The sequence below is a fragment of the Muscardinus avellanarius genome (genome assembly GCF_963383645.1).
Source record: "Muscardinus avellanarius genome assembly, chromosome: 4".
NCBI classification, from domain to species: Eukaryota; Metazoa; Chordata; class Mammalia; order Rodentia; family Gliridae; genus Muscardinus; species Muscardinus avellanarius.
The window spans coordinates 83163379-83184181 of NC_137789.1; the positions used below are offsets into that span (position 1 = coordinate 83163379).

A 20803-nucleotide genomic window follows, 5' to 3' on the forward strand; every position below is an offset into this window, starting at 1 on the left:
ATTAACTAATTCCAGAGATGGAGAAGACGAGGGTAACTGACTGGTCCAAGCCCACAGTTAGGAGGAAAGCCCAAAACCAGCCTCTGACCCATTGGTCTCCTGGTATGAAGCTGCCACCTCAGGCAACATGTTGGGAGCATTCAGTGCTCCCCAAACCCAAATGGCAGAACTGCCCCATGGGGCTATGTTTGGAGATCAGGCTGTTAGAGAGGTGATGAAGGATAAGTGAGGTTGTACAGAGTGGATATTTACTTAATGGAACTGTGTCCTTCTGAGAAGGGCGCAGGAGCAGTGGCTGGCTGGCTGCGTGCACAGAAGCCACCTGCAAAGCCGAGAGGTGGAGCCATCTTTAAGCCAGGAAGAGAGGCCTCCCAGACACCACTGCAAGCACCTTGATCTTGGAAGGCTGGCCTCAGAAACCGTGAGGAAATTGATGTCTTGTTTCAACCAGCCAGCCTTGGGTGTTTTGTTTTAGAAGCCAGAACTGACTGGTATACCTACCTCAGAGCCTTCAAGACTTTCTCTTCAAAATCCTTCATGTAGCCGGGCGTGGTGGCGCACGCTTGTAATCCCCGCTCTTGGGAGGCTGAGACAGGAGGATCGCACAGGTTCAAAGCCAGCCTCAGCTACTTAGTGAGGCTCTCAGCAACTTAGTGAGACCCTGTTTCCAAGTAAAGTATAAAATAGGTCTGGGAGTATAGCCCGGAGGTAGAAAGCCCCTGGGTTCTACCCCCAGTACCACACACACACAAAAAAAAAAAAACCCTTCATGTAACACTGAGAAAAATGCCATGCTCTAAACCACCCTCCAACACCTTTCTAATCACCTACCTGCCCCTGCAGCTGGGCGGGAGGAGGGCAAAGAGCAAAGCACTTCCCCAGAGCACTGAGACTATGAGCACCTTCAAAACTCAGGAATCACAATAGCCTTCAATGATTCTTTTGGATTGGGGATTGAACTCAGGACATTCTATCTCTGAACCATGCCCCCAACCACCCGCCTTTTTTATATTTTGAAACAAGTCCTCACTACATTGCTGAGGCTGGCCTTGAATTTGCAATCCTATGGTCTCAGCCTCCCAAGTACTGGGATTATAGTCATGCATCACCATGGCTTAATGCATCACCTGGCTTAATGAAATGTTTTTCAGAATAAAAATTAATGCAAAAGAATCAATAAGGCTATCCAGGTACAGTGGCCCATGTTTGTAAAAATCCCAGAACTTGGGAGGCTAAAACAGGAGGATCACAGGTTCAAAGTCAGCATCTTGTGGCTTAGAGATCCGGCTTCAAAAATAAAAAAATTCTAGAGTTTCTGCTTAAAAAAAAAAGTTCTAGAGGTGTAGCTCGAAGATAGAACACCCATGGGTTCAATCCCCAGTGCCAAATAAATAGATATGTGGATGATAGACCAGATAAATTATAGATTGATTGATGATAGAAAAACCCAATCCCTTCTTGCCAAGCCAAGCCCATTCCTGTCACCCAGTCCGAGCCTCCTAAGCACTCTCCCCAATCTTGGCCCCCTTCTGTCCCTTCCCAGTGCTGAGAATAGAGTCATCCTGCTAAATGCTAACGCTCTTCATGCCATCTCTCTGGTCAAACGTTCCCATGGTTATGCATCTGCACTCAGAGCAAAATCAAAACAGTCAAACATGTTGCCCCACAAAGCGAACTCCTCACCAGCTCTCTCCTCTCCTCCCTTAATAGCAATCCTACAATTTACCTGGTTTATTGCTTACATCTCCATTGACTGACCAAACCACCACCAGAAAACCTGCTCAGCAGAACCTAGCAGGTTGCTAGGTTTCCTGCACTAAGGAAGTAGATGCCTTGGCAGAACCGCCTTTGCGTTTCTAAATGAAACATGAGTGCATTCTCCATGGGGTCAAGGCTGGGGCTTGATGACGCCGAGGATGATCTTGCAAGGAGGGGCCTGGCTGGAATTGCACAGTAATTGCACAATTACCGAGTCCTAGCTGTGGACTGGTGGGAATGTCGAGGACCTGTAAGCCTTGAGCAATACTGTTCGTCTTGATAAGTAAGCCGGCCTTCCTAGCGCTGCTTCACACAGGAAGTGAGAGCCATTTCTGCTTTGCTTCTCAGTTCTCATGCCAATAGAATGTGGGCTCCAGGAGGGCGTGGGTTTCTTTCTTTTCAGTCAGTACTGGAGATTAAACCCAGGGGATGTCTACCTCTGAACTATACCCTCAACCTTTTTATTTTATTGTATTTTATTTTTATATTTTGGTACTGGGAATTGAACCCAGGGGCATTCTATCTCCAAGCTATACTCCCAACTCGTGTGTGTGTGTGTGTGTGTGTGTGTGTGTGTGTGTTACTGAGGATGGAACCCAGGGGCTTTCTACCTCCAGGCTACACTCCTAGACCTATTTTTATATTTTATTTGGAAACAGGGTCTCAGTTGCTGAGAGCCTCACTAAGTAGCTGAGCCTGGCTTCAAACCTGTGTGATCCTCCTGTCTCAGCCTCCTAAGTACTGGGATTACAAGCGTGCGCCACCACGCCCAACCCTTATTTACACTTTTATTTTGAAACATGATCTTGCTAACTTGCTAAAGCTGGTTTCCAACCTGCACTCCTCCTGTCTCTGCCTCTCAAGAACTGGGATTATGGGTGTGCGCCACCATGTCCAGCTGGCATGGATTTCTTTTACTGTTTTTTCCATTTGTGGTACATTTATAGAATAAAGCAGATATCAAAAGTAGCTGTGAATAAATATTTGTCAAATAAAAGAATAAATGTGTCAAGCATAATGGCACATGCCTGTAATCCTAGTACTTGGGAGGCTAAGACAGGAGAATCACAGATTTGAGGCCAGCCTCACCAATTTAGCAAGACCCTCAGCAATTTAGCAAGATGCTGTTTCAAAAATAAAATGTAGAGCTGGGCGTGGTGGCACACGCTTGTAATCCCCGTGCTTGGGAGGCGGAGACAGGAGGATCGCGCAGGTTCTAAGCCAGCCTCACTGGCTTAAGAGACCCTGTTTCCAAATAAAAATATAAAAAATAGGTCTGGGAGTGTAGCCCAGAGGTAGAAGGGCTTCCAGGAACCCCAGTACCACCAAATAATAACAATAATAATAATAATAATAATAATAATAATAGATAATAATAATAAATAAAAAGTAAAATAGGTCTGAGGGATGTAGCTCAGAGGTAGAATGCTCCTGGGCTCAATCCTTAGTTTCACACACACACACACACACACACACACACACACACACACGAGCTATTCACTTTTTTTTTTTTTTTTGGTGGTACTGGGGTTCCTTGAAGCCCTTCTTCCTCCGGGCTACACTCCCAGACCTATTTTATATTTTTGAAACAGGGTCTCTTACACCAGCACGGCTGGCTTCAAACCTGCGCGATCCTCCTGTCTCCGCCTCCCAAGCGCGGGGATTACAAGCGTGCGCCACCACGCCCGGCTATTCACGTTTATTTATTCATTCATCTTTTGCTCTACCCCTAGCCCTTTTTATTTTTTATTTTGAGACAGGGTCTAGTAAGTTGCTCAGGCTGGCCTCAAACTTACAACCCTCCTGCCTCAGAGTTTGGGTTGCTTAGATTACAGGTATGAACTACTACACCCAGCTAATCCCATTTATTTTGAAGGAAGGGTGTGCTAGGGATTGAACCCAGGGACATTCTGCCTTTGAGCGCTACTCTCAGCCGCGATAGACTGCAACACGGGTAGTCCTTCAGGACATGAGGACAAATACCGGATGATTCCATTTATGTAAGGTGTCTAGAGCTGAACTTGTAGACAGAAAGAAGAGTGGTGGGTGCCAGGCACAGGGTATGGGGGGAGAGAGGAAGGAATAGGGGCTATTATTTAATGAGTGCAGTTTGAGTTTATGTGAAAGAACTTCCTAAGATAAGCAGTGGTGAGGATTCACAACAGTGTGCGCGAACTTAATGCCACGGAACTATATGCACCTTTACACATGAGGAGAGTGGGAAATTTCATGTCATATATAAAGAAAACTATGCTTAACACTGGATAACCTCAATGAAATAGACAAATGTGTGTGTGTGTGTGTGTGTGTGTGTGTGTGTGTGTGTGTGTAAAAGAGGGCACTCTACCACTGAGCTATACCCCCAGCCCTTTTTGTTCTTTCTTTTGAAGCAAGGTATCTCACCAAGTTACTAGTACTGGCCTTGACCCCGCAATCCTCCTGTTTCAGCCTCCCCACGTACCAGGATTACAAGCATGAGCCACCACACCCAGCTAAAATGAACAAATTCTTACAAACGCACAATCTGCCAAATTGACTAGTAAAGAATTAGAAAATCTGAGTATACCTAGAACCAGTAAAGTTATAACCAATAAGGATATTGAATCGTAATTAAAAACTTCCCCATAGAACATAGCAGAGGGCCAGATGGCTTTACTGTGAATTATAATAAATATTTAAAGAAAAATTGAAGATCAATCCATCTGAAACTCTTCCAAAAAATTGAAAAGGAAATACTTTTTTTTTCCCCCATAGTGGAAATGGAACCCTGGGGCATTCTACCTCCAAGCTATACCCTCAGCCCTATTTCTTATTCTTTATTTTAAAACAGAGTCTCAGCCGGGTGTGGTGGCGCACGCTTGTAATCCCCACGCTTGGGATGCTGAGACAGGAGGATCGCACAGGTTCAAAGCCAGCCTCAGCTACTTAGTGAGGCTCTCAGCAACTAAGGTCTTAGTGAGACCCTGTTTCCAAATAAAACAGAAAATGGGTCTGGGAGTATAGCCTGGAGGTAGAAAGTCTCTGGGTTCCAACCCCAATACCACCAAAAAAATTAAAAAATAAAAATAAAAATAAAATAAAACAGAGTCTCACTCAGTTGCAAATGGCCTCACTAAGTAGGAACTGAGGCTGTCCACAAACCATGATCCTCCCATCTCAGCCTCCCAAACGCTGGGATTACAAGTGTGAGCCACCACACCCAGACAAAAGGAAATACTTAAGTCCTTCTACGAAACCAACATTACCCTGGTACTGAAGCCATAAAAAGACAAAATCAGAAAAATAAAAACTACAAACTAACATCCCTTAAGCATATTGATACAGGCTGGGTATGGTGGTGCATGCTTGTAATCCCAGTACTTGAGTGGCTGAGACAGGAGGATTGCAGGTTCACAGGCATCCTCAGCTACTTGTAAGGCCATTTGCAATTTAGTGAGACCCTGTTTCAAAATAAAGAATAAAATAGGACTGGAGGTGTAGCTCACAAGTAAAATGACTCTGAATTGAATCCCCAGTATGAGAGAGAGAAAGAGAGAGAGAAAGAGGAGAGAATGAATTGATACAAATAGGCTTGGTGGTACATACTTACAATCCCGGGATTAGGAGGTTGAGACAGGAGGACTGCAGGTTTGAGGCCAGCATCAGCAATTTACAAAGTCCCTTGGCAATTTAGAGAGACCCTTTTTCAAAATAAATAAATAAAAAGGGCTGGGATGTATCTCAGAGGTAGAATGCCCCTGGGTTCAATCCTCAGAACCAAAAAAGAAGGAAGGAAGGAAGGAAGGAAGGAAGGAAGGAAGGAAGGAAGGAAGGAAGGAAGGAAGGAAGGAAAGAAGGAAGGGACCAATATCCACAGCAATATTATTCATAATAGGTGGATATAATCCAAATGTCTGTCAGCTGATGAATGGATTCTTTAACCATGATATATACCTACAATGAAACATTATTTCACTTTAAAAAGGAATGCAATGGGGAAATACGCTATAACGCGATGCTCTATGAGATAAAGTGAGGCATGTTGGTCAACTCCACGGCTGCAGGAACAGGAACGAGGAGGCCCTCAGCAGGCCCAGGTGCCGGGGGCGCCTTCGCTCTTCCCAGTAGGGCTCTCAGCCAGCATAGGGTGGATGGGGATCACTCATAGTGAAGTCATAGGAGGAGAACAGACCCCGAGATTTCAGACGCAGGCCCCGGCAGCAGCGCAAGAAGCTGCACCAGGGCATCTTCCTTTTTGAAAAAGCCTCCACAGGAAGCTGGTGAGCATCGCCCCCAAGAGGGCCACGGCACCTCTGGCTGCATCCTCAAAGGGCCTTTCTTCTGTGCCCAAGTGGAGAGGAGAAAGGGAGAAAAGGTCTTAAAGTCTTGCTATCTCTTTCTCCAATCCTGCCAGGTGTGCTTAGTATCTGGGAATCTAAGACAAGAGAATTGCAGGTTTGAGTCCAGCCTGAGCCGGCTTAGCGAGGCTTTGAACAACTTAATGAGAACTTGTTCAAAATAAAAAAAAAAAGAATGCCCGAGGGTTCAATCTCAAGTAAAACACACACACACACACACACACACACACACACACACACACACACACACACTATTACCCTACTCTGTAGCTCCATAGGGAGAAGGCCGTACTTACCCATATATGTGCTCACCATCTTTATGACCCAGACCCAGGACAAGCAAACAAGAGAATCCAAGGGACTGAACCAGGCTCAAGTGTGAACCCCGAGGCTATCCTTTAAACTGCGCTTCACCCAGAGGGAATGCTGACAGATCAACCTGGAGATACCTTTAGGGTGAAGAAAGGAGCTAATGCTCAATTTTTAAAAATACTGGAAGACAGCCAGGCATGGTGGCACATGCCTGTAATCCCAGTACTTGGGAGGCTGAGACAGGAGGACATGGACAGCCTCAGCAACTAGTGAGACTTTCTTCAACCTAGTGAGACCCTGTTTCAAAATAAAAAGGAAAAATAGGGCTGAGGTGTAGCTCAGAAATAGAATGTCCCCAGGCTCAATCACCAGTATGTCACACACACACACACACACACACACACACACACACACACACACACACACAGCCTTATTAAATTCCTGATGATCTCAATGAACTGCAGAGACTGGCCTTAAATCTGGGATCCTCCATCACAGCCTTCCTAGTATAGGACTACAGGTGTGGGCTTCCATGCTCTGTTTAAATGAGTACCTAAAAGAAAATAAAAACCTTCCTATTGTCAGAACGTGAATGGTCCAGAAAACCAAACAAAGGTCAGGACTGGAGTCAGTTTCACAGGTCGCAATGGTCTGGCAGAGGCTGTGTGGTCAAGACTAGAACAACAACATTGTAACCTGAAAAAGCCTGCACAGTGGCGAGGCCCCACCCAAGGCCCCAAGAGGAGCCTAGGGTCCAGCACCCCAGCCTCAGGACAGCTGGGGCAGACACCTGCAATGTGTGCTCTTGTTCTTAGGAGAGGAGAGAAGAATGGGTGGGTGGAGGATGGGGACCTCAGGGTAGTGCTAGGAAAGGTTCAGCAAGAGCCCAGCATGCCTCCTTAGGAGGCTGAGACTGGAGGATCGAGGTTCGTGGCCAGCCTCAGCTACTTAGTGAGGTCCTCTGCAACTCGGTGAGACCCTGTTCAAAGTAAGGAAGAAAACACAGGGCTGGGGATGTAGCACAGAGATAGAATGCCCCTGGGTTCAATCCCAACTACCAAAACAGGGGAAAAAAAAAATTCCAGCAAGGCCACTAGCCTTAGAGCCAAGAGATGTCACAGATGTCCCAGGACCAGTCTTCGACCCCTGCCAGGCTCAGCCACAGATGCAGTGTCCTCTGTCTGAATTTGAAAGTATATTCAGAGCCCACCAGCCAGACCATGTCCCACCACACTCTCTGCAAGCTGAAAATTTTTTTCATGGCTGCCATGACCAACTATGGGCAAAAAAATAGATTATATAACAAATCATATCAGAAAGAACTAAGAGCCAGGCATGGGCATAGTGGCACACGTGTGGAATTCCAATATTTGAGAGGCTAAGACAGGAGGATCACAGGCTCGAGTCTAGCCTCTGCAACTTAGAGAGATGTTGTTTCAAAATAAAATATAGCTGGGCATGATGGCACACGCTTGTAATCCCTGTGTTTGGGAGGTAGAGACAGGAGGATCGCGCAGGTTCGAAGCCAGCCTCGCTGGCTTAAGAGACCCTGTTTCCAAATAAAATATATAATAGGTCTGGGAGTGTAGCCCGGAGGTAGAAGGGTTCCATCCCCAGTACCACCAATAAATTAATTAATTAATTAATTAACTAATTATAAAAAGACTGGAAGCCGGGCGTGGTGGCGCGCGCTTGTAATCCCGGCGCTTGAGAGGTGGAGACAGGAGGATCGCACAGGTTCAAAGCCAGCCACGCTGGCTTAAGAGACCCTGTTTCCAAATAAAAAAATAAAATAAAATGGGTCTGGGAGTGTAGCCCGGAGGTAGAAGGGCTTCCAGGAACCCCAGTACCACCAAAAACAAATTAATAAATAAAAAATAAAAAGGCTGGGGTATAACTCAGAGGTAGATTGCTCCTGGGTTCAATCCCCAGTACCATAAAAAATAATAATTAATAAATTAAATTAAAAGATCCCAGCATTTGGGGGGACTGAGACAAGAGGATCGGGTTCTTGGCCAACCTCAGCTACTTAGTGAGGTCCTCTGCAACTTTGCAACTTAGTGAGACTCTGTTTCAAAATAAAGAATAAAAAATAGGGCGGGTTGGGGTGTGGTTCGGAGGTAGAATGCCCCTGGGTTCCATCCCCAGTACTGCAAATAATAATAATAATAATAATAAATAATAATAAATAATAATAATAATAAAACAAAAGAAGTCAGACTTAAGGAAAGCACAATGAAACAGCAAAAGTGTCCATGGGTATACATGAAAGTCTATGTATATTTTAAATATATAAAAGGAAAAGAGGCAGGCGTGATGGCGCACGCGTGTAATCCCAGCACTTGAGGTTGAGACAGGAAGATTGTAGGTTCAAGGACAGACTTTGCAAATGGTGAGACTCTCATCAACCTAGTGAGACTCTGTATCAAGACAAAAATAAAATAGGGTTGGGAATATAGCTCGAGGTAGAATGCCCCTGGGTTCACTCCTCACTACCGAAAGAAAGAAAGATTCTTTTTAAAATATTTTCTCATATTTTATTGTGCAACACAAAAGATAGAATGCACTAAGAAAAACATCTTGTGTTTAAGTCAATACTAACTTAAAATGTTTAGTGGAAGACAGAAGACGACACAATTTATTTAAATATATTCCATGAAGGTGAGCAGTTTACTTCTGAAAGTGTAGATTTTTACTCATAGTTTTTCATTGAACTCAACAATGCTGCTTTTTCTTCATTTTTGTTTCTTTCATTCTTTTCTAGAAGTTCACAGTGTTATAGAAGTGAAAAATAAGACTAAACATATATGGCTTTATATACATAAAAATTTAATAATGTTGCCACAACCCCCAATTATTTACTATTATCCAGAATAAACTTCTTTACATATTAAATTGTTCAAGTATATCTAAAACAGTGCTTATAAAAGAGAGGCCCCACTGCTAACTTACTGGACATTTCTTTAAAGACTACTTATAACTTTAATTTTTATCTTTCTTTCTTTCTTTCTTTCTTTTTTTTTTTTTTTTTTTTGTGGTACTGGGGGTGGAACCCAGAGGTCTACATCCAGGCCACACTCCCAGGCCTATTTCATATTTTATTTGGAAACAGGGTCTCATTAAGTTACTGAAAGCCTCACTAAGTAGCTGAGGCTGGCTTCGAACCTGCATGATCCTCTTGTCTCAGCCTCCCAAGCGCGGGATTACAAGCTTGCACCACCACGCCTGCATAAGACCACTTGTAACTTTAACACAATCAAGGTAGAGTCCTATCGATTTTTTTAATTTTACCATGTATGTACATTCTCAAATATTCAAAAATGCTCAAATGAGCCAAACATATAATCTGATTTTCACCTACTTTAATACTCTTCTGTACAGCACAGAAGTTAAAAATGCATCTAACCAAATTTTCTCTTTCCTTATTAGTTATAGTTTACCATCATTTACAACAACAAACCCAAATTAAAAATAAAGACAACCTGGATCAAATACTTTCCTCGCAAATAAATAAACATTTCATCTCCTTCATACTTAAATATCTAATTGTTTTTCTATATTGTGTTTCTTGGTTAACAACTATTCAATTAACCTCTTGTCTTAAGAGGACTAGGCAAGCTGGATAGGGTTCTCTAGGTTTGCTTTAAAACTTTCAAGGAAGCCGGCCGTGGTGGCGCACACTTGTAATCCCCACACTTGGGAGACTGAGACAGGAGGATCGCACAGGTTCAAAGCCAGCCTCAGCTACTTAGGCTCTCAGCAACTTAGCGAGACCCTGTTTCTAAATAAAGTATAAAATAGGTCTGGGAGTATAGCCCGGAGGTAGAAAGCCTCTGGGTTCTACCTCCAGTACCACAAAAAATGAAAAATAAAAAAATAAAACTTTCAAGGAATATAGTAGCCAGTTCATCACAAACCATGCGCTGTCACTCCACATCCTGACCATTATGAGCTGGTGCTGCTGAAGCTTGGCCCCTTCTTCATTGTCAGCAAGCTTCAGCACAGGCCAGAATCTCCCCACAGCCAAGACAGGCCTGAAGGGCGGTCGATCACTGCAGTGAATTCATCGATGCCAAACATCCCCAAGGTAGAAATACTAAGAGGTCCTCTCCTTGGCATTCTTCAGGTAGTAATTTTCAATCTCTTGCTTTCTTTGGCAGTGCCTTCACAGAGTCAGCAATTTCTTTTATACCCTTAGCAGCAGCATTTTTTTTTTTTATGATTGTTGTCATTAAACCTTTTTCTATTGCCACAGCCACTAAAATGTCAGCAGAGGGCAGCTTCTTCTGTCCCTCTCCGTCCCAGCTTACATTGACACCTGGCATTTGTTTCAGAGTGACAGCTGCTGCCTTATGATAAAAATCATTTACTGACACTTTAATGTCATCTTTGACCAGATTTTGCCTAACTTTTAAAACTTCCCAAGGTCACAGTCAGCCAGTAGCATGTGAGGTATAGTACTTTTAGATTCAGTTAACCTCTTGGCAATAACTCTTCAAATATTGCTGGCAGGAATCTCAGTGAATATGTGCACAGCATTAGGTTGTCCAGGAGTTGATATTGGTGGAATCATTGGTCGGGGATAAGATGGGCCATCGGTGGCCTGTGGGGACCAGGGTGCTCTGGGTTTAGATGGAAGCACTAGGGCTGATCTGGGTTCAATAATTTTGCCCATCTGCTTCAACTGGACCAGGTCGAGAGCATCTTTTTTTGTGAATATCCCCCAGTGTGCCCTGGGTAGCATCCTGTGCATATTTTTCTAGAATATTTTGGGCAGCTGGACTTACACGGAATTGCAGTGACCCTGGTGTGTGTTCTTTGTTAACAGGAATAGCAATCTGTAGTTCTGGTGAGGGGCGAAACACTGATGGTTTTGAAACTGGCGATGGAGGACCTACATCCTTGGAAATTTCAACACATTTCCAATCTTCTCCTTCTTCAACCCGCAAACCAATTAGTAAACCTAGCCGTTTATCTTTAGCTCCTTCCTCAACCACTGTCTTAGCCAAGATGCCATCATCACTTGCATCTAAGGTTACCACAGCCTCGTCGGTCTCTCTCCCACACTCGCGGCTTCACCTTCCTTTTTCAGCCACTTCACAAAGTTCCCTACTTCCATTGCAGGAGACAGCAACGGCATTAGCATCTTAATGGGTCAACTTGGGATGCTGTAACGTCTTCCTCACAGATGATGCCCAGTTACACAAGTTGCTCGTGGCGTGGGGCCCCAGCCACTGCGTGCTGTGCAAACATCTCCAGCTACCTGTATGGCCGACAGACAACCCAGCAGCACGCTCTGCCGCCCACCGCAGCCCAGGGGGTAGCGGAGCAGTGAGTCACAGCCCAACCTCCAGGAGGCTGTCATCTTTCCCAGAAAGAAGAATCTTTGAGGAACTAAAAACCATCTTGACATCTGGAAGAGAAGGATGCAATCGTAGGTCTGTGAGGTTTTTATTTTTGCATGTGTGTGGTTTGGGGATGAAACCCAGGGGCATTCTACCTCTGAGCTACACCCTCATCCTTTCTTTTGAAACAGGGTCTCAGTAACTTGTGGAAGGCCTCTAAGTAGCAGAGACTGGCCTTGAACCTGCGTTCTTCCTCTCTCAGCCTCCTAAGTACTGAGATTACAAGTATGCACCAACATGGGTCTGTGAGGGTTTTTTTATGTATTAAATTATCTTTATCTTTTCTCAATAACTAAAAATGGAAATGGTCTGAATGGTTTGTTTCAGCCTCTCTTCTGTATGTGGGACTCAGAGTAGGAGGAAAGGGCAGAGAAGCAGCCCACTTCCTTCTGCACAGCCCAGCTGGACAAGGCCTGCTGCTGACTATCCAGGGCCAGCACCTGGTGAGAGGGAGAAAAGAAGCCCAAAGGCATACTGATTCACATCCTACCCCTGCCTACATGTGTCAATTATCCCAAAATATTCATGGAGCTATGACTCATATCTTAAAATTTACTCATATAAAACATAAAGTTAGCCAGGCATGGTGGCGCACGCTTGTAATCCCAGCATTTGGGAGGCTGAGACAGGAGGATCACTGTTCGAGGACAGCCTCAGCTACTTAGTGAGGCCCTCTGCAACTCAGTGAGACCCCGTTTCAAAATAAAGAATAAAAAAAGTAGGGCTGGGGGTGTATCTTGGAGGTAGAATGCCCCTGGGTTCCATTTCCAGTACCAATATATATATATATATATAAATATATATATATATAAAATATATAAGTGTGTGTGTGTGTGTGTGTGTGTGTGTGTGTGTGTGTGTGTGTGTGGTTGCTGGGGACAAAACCCAGGGGCACTTTGCCTCCAAACTACATCCCCAGCCCAATTATATTTTTTATTTGGAAACAGTCTAAGTTGCTGAGGTTGGCTTCAAACCTGTGATCCTCCTACCTCAGCCTCCTAAGTACTGGGATTGGAGGCATGTGCCCAGCAAGGGTAGTCTCACCACCTCAAATAGAAACCCATTATTGGCAACACACACACACACACACACACACACACACACACACACACACACACACCAGCCCTAGAAAACGACACATCTCCCTCCCTTCTGTCCCAATAGACTCTTCTGTTCCAGTCACTGCACATGAGGGAGCTACACACGTGAGATCATGTGTGCTGGCTTCATCCACTAGCAAGACGTCTTTGAGATTCACTCAGGCTGTATCTGCATCGATACACCCTTTTTATTGCTGAATAGTACTCCCTATTCTGGTGGGTGTCCTATCTTTTATTTATTTATTCATTATTTGATGCACATTTGGACTGCTTCTACTTTTGCTGATTATGAATAATGCTACTGTAAACATCCCTGGCAAGCCTTTGTGGGGACGGATGTTTTCTATTTTCTTGGGCTTGTATGTTAGAGTGTAATTGTTGCTTCACGTGGTATTCTATGTTTAACATTTTGTGTGTGTGTGGTACTAGGAATTGAACCCAGGGCATTCTGCCTCCAAGCCATACCCCAGCACTATTTTATTTTTATTTGGAAACAGGGTCTTGCTAAGTTGATTAGTCTCACGTCTTGCTGAGGCTGTCCTAGAACCTACGGTCTCAGACACTTGTGCTGGGATTGCAAATTTGCACCACAGTGTCCAACTACATTTAACATTTCGAGGAACTGCCAAATGGTTTTCTATAACCTTTTATTTTTAACTTCCCCCCAGCAATGTACAAGGGCTCAGACTTCTCCAACTTCTCCATTTCTCGCCAATGCTTGTCATTGTTGTCTTCTCTGCCTTCTAATTGACACATAAAATTGTACATATATATGGAGTGCTGTGTGATCTGGGGTTTTTTTGAGGGGGGAATTGAACCCAGGGCTATTCTCCAAGTTAGCCTCCCATACATACACACACATACACACACATAGGCCTTTTATTTTTTATTTTATTTTATTTATTTATTTATTTATTTATTTTGGTGCTACTAGAGGTGGAACCCAGGGGCTTTCTACCTCTGGACTATACTCCCAGACCTATTTTATATTTTATTTGGAAACAAGTTCTCACTAAGTTGCTGAGAGCCTCGCTAAGTAGCTGAGGCTAGCTTCGAACCTGCGCGATCCTCCTGTCTCAGCCTCCCAAGCGTGGGGATTACAAGTGTGCACCACCACACCCGGCTTATTTTTTATTTTGAAGCAGGATCTTGCTAAGTTGCTGAGGCTGGCCTCAAACCTGCACTCCTCCTGTCTCAGCCTCCCAAGTATTGGGATTGCTGTTGTGTGCCATGACACCCGGCTCCATGTGATGTTTTGATACTTGTATACATTGTGTAATGCTCAAATCAGGGCAAGCATATCCAGCTCCTCAAACATTTATCATTTCTTTGTGATGAAAATATTCAGAATCCTTTCTTCTTTTTTGAAAAAAAAATAGCACATAACTATTATAATCTATAGTCACCCTCCTGTGCAACACAACACCAGGACTCATTTCTTTATGTAAGTATAACTTAGTGCCCATTGGCCAACATCTCCCCATTCCTCCCTCCCTCCCCTTACACTAGCCTTGTGATACAGAGTGCTAGCTCTTCTTATCAGTTGTCTTTCGCACACAGATCCAAGTGTGTCTGAAGTGGTATGTCACTGCAGGATGTGTACCTACTAGAGTCATCGTTCTCTAAGGGCTGATAATGTTGAGCAACTTCTGATGTGTTTATTGCCCATTTGTAGATCCTCTTTGGAGATGTATGTATTCACATCTTTTGCCCATTTTTCATTAATGTGTATGTATGTGTTATTGGAGGATAAACATAGGGGCATTCTACACCTCCAGCCCTTTGGATTTTTTTATTCTGAGACAAAGTCTCGCCTAAGTTGCTGAGGGTTGCCCTCAGATTGCCAAGAACCTGCGATCCTCCTACCTTAGTTTCCCAAGGTACTGGGTTCACAAGGTGTGTGCCACCGCACCAGCTGGATTGTCTTTTTTGTTATTGACTTGAAAAAAATTTATATTTTGGAACATTTTTATATGCTCTGTGATTTTTATGTTTTATAACAGTTTCTGATATGATAGATGAATTTTCTTCTGTGATTTATCTTTTTAGTTTCCTGATTCATCTTTTGTGGCCTGAAAAACTTAATTTTTTTTTTTTTTTGCAGTACTGGGGATGGAACTCAGGGGCATTCTAGCTTTGAGCTACATCCCCCAACTCTATTTTTTATTCTTTATTTGGAAATAGGGTCTCACTGAGTTGCAAAGGGCCTCACTAAATAGCTGAGGCTGTCCACAAACTATGATCCTCCTATCTCAGCCTCCCAAATGCTGGGATTACAAGCGTGCATGACCACACCTGGCCCTTAAATTTTTTATAGTCCTATTTTTCTTTGGCTGCTTGTAATTTAGGAATCATAACTAAGCCCCATTTGCTTATAGTTTTCTTCTGGCGCTTCAGTAATGGGCTCTGCTCTTCCATTTAGGCTCATGGTCTACTCTGCATGGCTCTTACATGTTGTAAGTGCGAGGGCATGTCCAGTGTCATTCTTCTACCTGTGGACATCCACCTCCTCCGGCACCACTTGTTGAAAAGACTACTCTTCCCCACACTGAACTGCAAGTCACCCGCTCCTCCAGGAGCGCGTCGTGAGAGGCCACGGGGCCCTTTGGTTCAGCCTGCTCTCCATCCAGCCTTCCTAGCACTGTCATTTGGCCAGGCAGACCTCCTCCCAACACATCTGTTAACTAAACTAATGCAAGACTCTACTCAACCCAAGGAACTAGCTCAGAACCTGAGCACTCTGCCTGCTATGAACACGCACTCTGCCAGCTGCTGAGAAGGGAGCTGATGCTGCTATCCAAACCTGATCTGGGAGTATTTGTCTGGGAAGCTGGGGGCTGACTTTCCTGTTTCACCCATGACCTCTCCCAATAAATGTATTTATTAATTTCCATGAATTGTCGTGGCTGGTGGGAGGTGTGTGGCTGCTGCCAGTTATGTGGCTGGAAAACGCAGGCTGCCAGCAGAAAGCTGGCCACAAAGACCACTGACTCCCTCCCCCAGCTGCACCAGCGCCCTAGCCCATGACTGTACACTAACTAAAGTATATTAAAAACAAACAAAACAAATATAAAAATGATAAAGATAAAAAGTAAGAGGGCTGGGGATGTTTTTATTCAACCCCAGGACCAAAAAATTAAGTAAATAAATAATAATAAATAAAATGATAATAAAAGTAGGGCCAGAGATATAGTTGTGAGGTAGAATGCCCCTGAGTCCAATCCCCAGAGAAAGAGAGCGAGAGATCTTACTTCAATCATGCTCCTCTTAACAAACCTTGAAGCTGAGGTTTTCATAATCAATATCGCATGCTAGGTAAGATGGCGGTAGTAGCAGGGGTGGGATACTAGTAACTACAACTTCAAAGAAGTCACATCTACCTATGCCCTTGTTGAGATACCAAAGTCATCTTCTAGCACCTTTTTCTCTTCACCAAATGCACTGCGGTTGACTTCTGTCCCTGGGATGATTTTGCCATAGTTCGAGCAGCTCTGGTTCACAGCTCACAGAGCCCAGGTGTCGGCCCCAGACCTCACTGTCCACTCCACAATTCTTTCTCTTTCTGCAGCTGCATTCAGAAGGTGGCTTTGTGGACCACCAGACATTTCCTGTGATAGAATATCAGAAAGCTACTGGTGACTCGGAGGAGGTGACTTCACAGGGCAAAAGTTCCCTGTCTACAATGAACATTCTCTGCGTGGCCATGTAGGAGACTTCCTACACGGTCTCCACACCTACAAGCCACTTGTCATCTTGACACCAAATAGCCAGAGGAAGAAACAGAAGAATCAGTAAGACAGTACTGTTTTCTTAAAGTGAACTTGCCTGTTTGCCTGCGGGTCCTAGGTATGTTAATACCATAATGAAAACCAAAGGAGGGGGGAAAAAAAGCTTTTCTGAAAAAGAATGTTAAGAAAACACACAAATCACGCAAGTTTGTTTGTGTGTTTGGTGGTACTGGGGTTCCTGGAAACCCTTCTGCCTCCGGGCTATACTCCCAGACCTATTTTTATATTTTTATTTAGAGACTGGGTCTCTTAAGCCAGCAAGGCTGGCTTTGAACCTGCGCTATCCTCCTGTCTCCACCTCCCAAGTATGGGGATTACAAGCGTGCGCCATCACGCCTGCCAAAAACACACAAGTTTTATAAAGAAAGCAGGCAACCCTATTTGCATTTTTATTTATTTATTTTTGTTGTTGTTTCTTTTTTCCTTTGTGGTGCCTTTGTGCATTCTGGGCAAGCTCTGTGCCACTGAACTACCCTTCCAGCCCACTAATTTGCCTTGTGCATAGTATCAGAGATAGGCGCATTCTTCCTCTAAGCTACACCCCCAGCCCTATTTAATTAAAAAAAAAAAAAACAGGGCCTTACTAAGTTACTAAGAGTCTCACTAACTTGCTGTTTCAGCCTCCCAAGTACTGGGATCACAGGCATGGAACACCACACCCATCTTCCCTGCTCTGCCTTCCAGAGTGGGAGATGGAGGCTGTCATTTGAGCTTAAGTCCTGAGGCACCTTCAGAGGTGTTCAGGAAAAGAACAGGACTTTACTTGCTCCCTAGCAACTGACTTCCCAGCCATGAATCACCAAATGTGGGCAAGCCTGCACTTTTTCAACAGCCAAGAGCCATGTTCTGAAGAAAGTCGCTTAAGAGAGAAGCTGGTATGTACTTTAGATGAACAAACCAGCAGAGATGAGTCAGTCTGCAACCACTGCTGCCTAAGTGCACAGAGAGTGGCCATCGGCCAACAGCAGCCCAGCCAGCAAAACCCGCTGGAGTCTTCCTCGGCCATCTTTCAAATACTGAGCTCCGCACCTCAGCTTCTCCATGGATTTTCACCTGCAAAATCTCATTCTTCGAAGCTGAAACCAGGCACAGGCCCATTACCCCAGAACTTGAGAGGCTGAGACAGGAAGATCACAGTTCGTGTCCAGCCTCAGCAACTTAGCAAGATGCTGTTTCAAAATAAAATAAAAATAGCTGAGGGTGTAGCTGGAAGGCAAAAGGCCCGCCACAAGAGGAGGAGGAGGAGGAGGAGGAGGAGGAGGAGGAGGAGGAGGAGGAGGAGAGGGAGGGAGAGGAGGAGGAGGAAAGGAGGAGGGAGAGGAGGAGGAGGAGAAATTAGATTTGTAAATAAGAAAGCCTCTGATAAGTTAACTGGTTTGACAAAGGACAGTAAACCTCAGCCCTTTTCCCCCTCTTGGTACTGGGGCTGAACCCAGGAGCATTCTACCTATGAACTACAACTCCAGCCCTTTTCATTTGTATTTTGAAGCAGGACTGCACTAAGTGCCTGGGTTACAGCTGCACCACGACACCAGTGTACAGTTTGTCCTTGATGCCTCCACTCTCCTCCCCGAGGATTCGCGGAGGCTCATTCTATGCCAGGAAGGCGGGCCTCGGCCCGGGATGTGGGGCATGGTGCTCCAGCCTGGGAGGTGCGCTGCCCAGGTGGGAGAACAGTAGCACCCTGTGACCTGACTGCTGTCTGTGTCCCAGTCGCACCTCAGTCTTCAGTCTGGTTTCAGGTCCTTCCGTTCTGTTGTGTCACCCAGCCTGGCAAAGTGCTGGCTGGTGAAGGCACGGAGGCTGGAGGTCTGGGACCAGGGGGCATTTTAGGTGAGGCAAGGCCCTGGCGTGCATGCTCACCCCTCCCTATCCAGAGTACAGTCTCATTTTCCTTCACTCACTGTTTCTTGCACCCAGGAAGCACGGGTTCACCCCTGACTTTCATCCATGGCTCAGCTTCCTCCCAGTTAGTCTCCAAACCCAGCTCTCCTATCTCCAGCTGACAATAACAAATGCACACATTTAGCTGGGTGCAGTGGTGCACACCCATAATCCCAGTACTTGGGAGGCTGAGACAGGAGGATCATAAGTTTGAGGCCAGCCTCAGCAACTTAGTGAAGCTTTCAGCAATTTAGCAAGAGCCTGTTTCAAAATTAAAAAGTCTAGTGGTATAGCGTAGAGGTAGAATTCCCCTAGGTCAATCCCTAATACAAAGAAAAAAGCATGCTTTGGGGTACAATGAACCGGCACTGCCTGCTCCTTTAGAATATTCAGGAAAGATCTAGACAATGAGACCCAGGCCTGGAGGAGGAAACTAGAAACCGGAAATGGAGAAATCAGATTGGATTTCAGCTCACTGTGATAGACAAGACGGTACCTCACCTTGCCAGGCCTCAGCCTATAAAACATCATTGGTAGAATGACAGTATCTAATCAAAGATCTCTGAGCCTCAGGCTAGTGCCAGTCACAGAGCCCAGCTCCCGCAGACTTAGCATCATGTGGGCTACAAATATTAAACAGTCAACTTGCAGGTGTCTTTCTCCCTACAAAGGAAAACTCTTTAGTGCCCCAAAGGCAAACGACACCATCTGAGAATTCTGAAGGCATTAACCTCCAGGAGAGCCCAGTAGCACCTGCCTGCCCAGGAAGCGGCCGGCGACCATGCACAGGGAATGCTCAGATTTATTGGGAACACGGAATCCCTAAGGTATCACCAAGACAGAACCATTTAGGCTGCCCGCTTCCTACCCCCGTCACAGAGCTCATTCATTCTTACAAAAGCAAAGCTTCCTGTGGGCACAGCCGCTCCTGGTGAGATAGAGATAGACAGTCCTTCTTGCCGACAGCATCAGATAATCTCTAGTGTCTTCATCAGCATCAGAATCTGGCCCTGGGCAGTGGCAGCAAGAAAGTGCGCCCCGAATCCCTCAGACCAGCTGAGAAGGCTGCAGCCCTGAGCTCAGAAAGGGGATGGGAATAAAGGCAGGGAGAGGCGTAAGATCCAGCGTGATAATGAGCACGCTCCATGGTCCTGCAGAACCCAGGCCCTGGGAGCAGCTCATTTTGTGTATCTTAACTCTGCTACCTATTAGCAGTACAACCTGAAGCAAGTTGCTTAGCTTCTGTGCCTATAAAATTAACCTTAAAAATTTCAGATTGGTGGGTGAAATGGCACATACCTGTAATCCCAGTACTTGGGAGGCAGAGACAGGAGGAGGTTTGAAGCCAGCCTCAGCAATTTAGTGAGATTCTCGGCAACCTAGTGAAACAAAAATAAAAAATAAACAAAACAAAAATAAATATAAACAGAACAAAAAATAAAAAGGGATGGTTGGAAAACTCAGAGTCCCTGGGCTCAATCACTAGTGCCACCAAAAAAAAAAATAATAATAATAATAATAATAATTTATAACTGGGGGAGGTGAAGAGAGGGAGCATAGATGAGCAAAACAGTTTTTTGGGAATCTGGAATCTGCAGGAAAGCAGTGAGATCCCGTCCTCTAACAACAGTGAGATCTTGTCCTCTGTGGCAATGGCGATGGCAATCACCAAGCAGCTGAGGGGAGTCACAGCACAGGGCCCCACACCTACCTTATGGTTCAGTGCAAAGACCTTAGGTTATTTAACACCCTTTTTTTTTTTTTTTCGTGTTCCCACCTCTAATGACTTAAGCTTAGCTCAGTATTTATGTGGTGTACTTAGGAACCCAAACAGCCTCCCCCGTTGGTTTGCCTTTGTGTTATGATACACAACCCTATTTAGGACCTCAATACCTTCAACATTTCTGGCCCTGTGATAGATAGCTCTGTGAGAGATGAAAAATAATTTCTCCCCCAAATAGGGGCTGAGGACAAAGACCAGCATATCCTTTCCAGGTTCCCTTGTGAAAACAAGTCAAAGACAGTGCAGGCTGGCAGTGCAGGGCAGCCCTGCCCCTCTGGGAAGCCTTCGCTGAGTGGTCTTTGGGTGTGGGACCTTCACACCCTCAGTGCCACCGCCTCGCACTTGGCTTCTGGTGCAATTTGGTGCTTTTAAGGGAACTGAGAACATTTTGAAACCTGGATATGGCCAGGACTCCTCTGTCAGGACTCAACGTTAG

At 45.0% G+C, this 20803-nt stretch overlaps 1 pseudogene across 1 annotated transcript; it reads right to left on the reverse strand.

The window, feature by feature from the left end:
- Positions 1-5938: 5938 nt before the first annotated feature.
- LOC308262340 (pyruvate dehydrogenase protein X component, mitochondrial-like) lies at positions 5939-11772 on the reverse strand (annotated as a pseudogene). Its single transcript has 2 exons — positions 10291-11772; positions 5939-6078 (listed from the first exon to the last, which is right to left on the reverse strand). The product of its transcript is annotated as a pyruvate dehydrogenase protein X component, mitochondrial-like (transcript).
- Between the last annotated feature and the right edge of the window lie 9031 nt (positions 11773-20803).